The sequence below is a fragment of the Cyprinodon variegatus genome, unplaced genomic scaffold, assembly GCF_000732505.1.
Source record: "Cyprinodon variegatus isolate N-32 unplaced genomic scaffold, C_variegatus-1.0 Scaffold355, whole genome shotgun sequence".
In the NCBI taxonomy this organism is placed as follows: Eukaryota; Metazoa; Chordata; class Actinopteri; order Cyprinodontiformes; family Cyprinodontidae; genus Cyprinodon; species Cyprinodon variegatus.
The window spans coordinates 138,853-144,858 of NW_015150808.1; positions in this window are offsets into that span (position 1 = coordinate 138,853).

Here is a 6,006-nt window from a genome sequence, read left to right on the forward strand (position 1 = left end):
TATATATATATATATATATATATATATATATATTACAACTATATCTATGCAACTACTGTGTTGGTATATTGAATTCTTCTATGTATAAAATACATAAATTACAAATATATATTGTTTTTAGAGTAAAGATAGAAGTTATTTTTTCAAACCTTGTTTTGCATTCCTCAGGATGTGTAAAAGCACTCATTACAAAATACTGACTGAGTTTATCATAATTCATGCATGAGAGGGTTAATATATAAATGATATATAGTAATTGGAATTATTTAGGATAAAGGATGAAGCCACTGTAGAAAAAAAACATTTACTTGAGGTTTGGATCATTGTGATTAGTACAATATGACAATATATACCGAAGATAAATGTTTTTCAAAAATCAATTAGTACATCTTGCTACATAGAAATCTGTGTTCAGTAGATCTTATGATAAAGAAATGTCATGAGCTCCGATAATATAATCAGTGTGACATTTAACTCGATTTAGCTTGGTCTTTAGCGTGAGCAGCGGAAAAAAACTGGGTCCAACAGGGATGTATGAAGCTGTTTAAAGAAGTGATGTATCATCTTCAGACTTGTGCAGGCAGATCTGTCTGATGCAAAACTGCGTCTGGCTGAATAATCCATTAAGCATGGTAGAAATCAGAGCTCCCCAGGGCCAAAAAAAGTATTATAGCTTCTTTAGGTCACGCATCAGACTTCTTACTTCTACTAAAAAAAGAAAACAAAGACAAAATGTGGAGATTAAAAACTGATTACATTAAAAATACTTTTGTTTTAATGACAGTTTCAATAACAGTAAATAAGATCAGTACTGCGGAGCTCATCATGACCAGACGTTGTCTTCATCCATCATACCCTGCAATGACACATGCTTCTGTTTTGTGTTACCTTAACAATCTGATTGCAAAAACAACCCCCAATCAGTATATTCACTAATACTCATAACAACGCATCATAGAAACAAAATGAGTAACAATTAAATAAATTCAAAAGAAACATATTATACATTCAGTTATGAAATGGATTAAGAGTGAATGCGACAGGAAAAATATTTACCCTCACAAAGGCCAAACTTATCACAAGGCATTGGAGAGTATTGATTTTAATGGAATTGCCACATTAGACACTTTTTCTTCTCTTTACCTACCCATTATTATGCCTTTCATCATATTTACCTCCACTAGTTTTAAAAATAGCCTGAGGCATGACTGAGAGAATCCAGAAGCCTTTTTCCTTTAATGGGTGTTGTCATTTAAAAGAAAACAGTTGAACAGACAAAATGGTAAGTGAGGTAAGATACACATTTGTTAAAAAATTCAGTTTCAATTAGCGATTCAATCAATTAAAAGCTTCCTTTAGAAATGATCTGACATTTTGCTCTGTTTTTCTTTTAAACCTATGATGCACAACCAGGACTGTGTGAAAAGCTGTTGCCACTGCTAGAGAAAAGAAAACATACTGATTAGGAGTAAAATTAAAATAAGAATCAGAAAACCATGTAAACTTCCTTTACTTACGGCTACGGCTAAGTATCAAAGCAATAAGCTAGGCCATTTTACCTTGTAATAATATCCATCTTGGCTTGTTTTCACAACAAGCTTTGTACAAGAGCAAAGCAGTAAATCCAAGAAACAGCTATATTTTTGTTAATATTTCTAAACTTTTCTTGAAAGGTTATTCATTGACAAAATATTCTACTCCTGCGGAACACTTGGCAATGCGTATTAAATATATTTGATCAGTAGGATGAATTAATTACATATTTTGAACAGATTTTATAGTTACATTTCTGAGAATGTCTTAAACACAAGGGCACACATTAGACTCACAAAATTAATTCTCCCATCAGAGATATGGATTTTTACAATGGTATAGATTGAAGGGTACATGAATTCTCTTCAGTCGAACGGTCTAAGCTATAATTAAGTGCACAAAAAAAAAAAACAGGAAAAAAAAACACATTATCTTTTAGGTAACATTATTTATTAGGATGTATAACTATTCTTTGTTTTCGATTAAATTAACCTTTTACACTCTGTGACCTACTCAGGTTACTTAACTAAAAAACATGAAGTAACCTGAGCAGGCTACACCTGGACCCATTAGGATTGAGGCCCAGCCCAACAACTACTGCTGTCTCAAATTACATCCCCTGGCCAGGGCTGTCACAGACACAGTTAATCCCTAAGGTATACCTACATACAAAGAGGTTTGCTTCAACCTTGTTGTGGTATCCTCTTAAAAAGACCCAAATGTAGTCATCTTAATCAATACATCCATTAAACTGATATAACTTTTTAGGTTCTCCATACATTTAAATAAATATTATGATAGAAAGCATGACTGGAATTAAAGCGTCCCCAATGAGTCACACAAATACTAAATGATTAAAGTACTTACAGCTAATTTTACTGTTTTACTGGATGCAGCCATTTATCTCACAATGTTTAGTCTCCCACTAGATTTTATGCTAAACATCCAGTCCTGAAAGTTAATGTCAAAGCATGATTTAAAAAAAAAACTTACTTTTAAATGATGCTAGGAAAGTTATAATGCACTCTGAAGTTGTGGATGTTCCTACATAATGAGAGCCCACTGCTGTTTTTTTAAAAGAGCATTTAAACAGTTAAAGTTAAGCCAAGAAAGTCTGCAGGCTTTTTTTTCTGGTCTTTGTGCCAGATTTATGAAAGTCATTGATCATCTGTTCATCCTGAAAGGGGTTCTCTTATTTTAAATGTTTTAGATTTCAGATCTTTCAGCCATTTCTCTTTCCAAATATCTTGAATGGTATAGTAATGGACAAGAGCTCAGACAAAGTCAGGTAAATTAGTTTACTCTAGTTGTGAAATAATCTGGATTTTAAATCTAGCATGACTATCTAAGCTTGTGAAACACCACACAGCTAACTGTGCTCCACCCTCAGAGGAGTTGCCTTACTTTAATACTTAGAGACAAAGAGAGGGCTGTGGCTCGGGCAGGTCCAGGCGCCGCTGTATCACACACCCCCCCCCCTCACTGTGTGCTTTGTGTGCCAGATTTGCTTCTACCATCACAGCTATTCTTTAAGCATCTGATGGAATGTTTTTGCCCCTTTGGTCTAGAAAGTGATATATGAGGAGATGCATACATGACTCAGGTCTTTAGTCTGTGTAGATATCTTTGAAATAATATGATGTTGTGGCTTAAAAAAGCATATACAATAGGGGCAACTGTAGGCAGTTTACTAAATATTTGGATTTTTCTTATTTCTTTGGTTACACAGCTGTTCACTTATTATGGCATATTTAATATATTAGGAATTAAACATAATAGGAACACGCTTAATAATGCTATGTTATGGTTCTCCCCTTTTGGACTTTGAGTTTTTAGTTTTCAGTTATCTATATCATTTGGTATTGTTGTCTAGTTGATTTTTGGTTTATTTTCCATTTTATATTATATTGAAGCTGTGTTTTTGGAGTTACTCTCTGTTGCCCCCTTGTGCCTGTCTCCTGTCCCCTAGCTCCATTCTAGTTACTTCTATCCACACCTGCTCCATATCAGCTCATTAGTCCATTCTTTGTTCTGTTCCCCATGTAAACACCTCCTCTGCAGTTCCTCGTTGCTGGTTTCTTGTTGTTACTCGGCTCCCCGTGTGTTTTCCCCCAATGTCTCCTGGTTTTTGGTTTCCTGTATTTTGATACTTGGGCTTGGTTTTAGTTGCCTTTTAGATTTCATTAAACCTACAGGAACATATCTCTGCCTCCCTTATCTCTGAATTTGGGTCCTCAACCAACTTCCACCCAACTCTCACATGCTATTCTTTTAATGATGAAGCTTCACAGACAGAAAAGAATAGAATCATTGTGAGTCATTTATCAACACAGCTCATTCATGAAAAATGAACATTTAACACCATGAAGCAGCTATTATGAGGCCATAAATTTTCACCCAGCAACTGAGTCAAAACCCAGTGGCCTCAATGTTCGCAACCCTCATGTACTCTACTTAGGTTGAGTATTTTGTAGAACTAATACTCACCGATTGAGTTGATGATGCTGTTTGTTCTCCAACAAATCTCAGAAGTCGTGACAGAAAAGCAGCATATAAGATCATCATAGAATATGCTTTATTTTTCCCTTGGGGAAATTTTGTCATGGACTCAAAATTGTGTAACGCATAGTAGCAGCTGCCATTAGAAAACAACTGAATGATTGAATTACACACAGTAGTTTATATATGAAATCAATAAGTAGCACTGCATTTTCTTTAGATCGATTGGAGTTAAAGTTCCATACAAACGGATACGTCTATGATTATTTTGAAGCCATATCTGTATATTCCTTGCACATCACAATTCATCACGACACTGCTGTTGTTTATCACAATAATCACACTAAATCAGTGGTCTGTGGATGTGATTGATGAAATGTGAAAAAGGTCAAGCAGTATAAATCCCTGTAAAAGGCTCTGTAAAAACATTAACAAAATATACTGCACAGGCACACAGAGTTACCAGGAACAAGATCTCTTGACTTAAGGATTCCATAAAAATTAGATTTTCGAATAATGTGTCTAACATTATCAGGACATTTGTTTAATGAGGCCAAAAAGAATGTGTATGTGATTCTGATTCAATTAGTCTTAGAATATGATTTAAATGGATCTTATACTCTGGAATCTAACAGAATTCAACTGAAAGTTTAACTTCAGTGAGTTGGAACTAAATTGATCTAGCTCATCCTGTGAACCAACACTTAAGTATTTAACAGATGTGCAGAGGAACTGCATTCCTCCCCTGACCTTTTAATTTTCTGCAGTCCCTTTTTCCACAATTATTTGTGCCTTTTATAGAACGGCATGAGGGCAGTTCCTTTCACTCTCTCCTTTTTCTCTCTGCCCACTTTCACTGTACAGACAAAGCCTGCGTTGTCTGCTGAAATTCTGTGTTGAGAGGACAAGCTTTGAGTCAATGTCTCACTGAATGCCTTGGAAATCATCTTGTGAAGGGAGTCTCCTCAATTGTGGGCCTGTGCCTTGTTCAGTGTTGCACTTCTGGTTTTGTGACTCATGCATACTAAAGCGAAAAGACACTACAACCATGCGGATGCTTTATTTCAAGGAATTCTTCCAAAGGGATTGCTACTTTAAAAACCAACAAATTTTAATCATTAAATATTGAAACAGAGGTTGTATTTTTTATGTACTCTAAATCTGATAGGGATTTGTTACAACTTTAAATATTTGAATAACTCTCACCCCTGCCACTTCCACTCAGGATCATTGTCTCTGCTACTGTTCTCTGGAGTGAAAGAATGGAGGCCGACATTTACGGCAAAGTGAATATCAAGAGCAACATAAATGTTTGATGAAGAAACATGAAATCTACAATTGGAGCAAGTGTGCAGATTATTTTATTCTGTTTTTTTATTTTATTTTGCCAGTGTTTTCTCTGTGGTAGAGCTTGTGTGTTTCTGCCTGTTTCCAAGGGAATTTAAAAGCAGCCTTTATTATGGTGTAACACTGAGGAGATTTACTGTCAGAGGGGGCCAGTAGTCTGAAGCACCAATTGCTGCACATGCACAGTGACTTGCAGAGGTATTCACTTAATTCATTCCTCATTTTGTATTGGGTAAACCATGTTTTGCTGCAATTAGAGCTGCAGGTCTTTCGGGGCATGTCTCTACCAGCTTTGCACTTCTGAAGACAATGGTACACGATAGTTTTCTGTTTCCCACCCGTATATTATGGTGAAATTTGTAAAGTCCATTAATAATAGTTTTCCTTTTGACAACTTCTTCAAGCTGATCTAAAGAGCCTCTTTACAGCCTCTTTCAAGCCACCAAACTACTCCTTTCTGATCCTCTGATTGATGCTCTTGATGCCTAACCTCTCAGTTGGGTTTGAGACTATTGTGTTAGTGCTGTATTGATGGACGAAGCAATTATTTGCGAGACACTTAAAACTTAGGGTATTGTTTTAAAACAAATCTACAATAAACTCAAGTAATACCCTTTCTCTGATGTG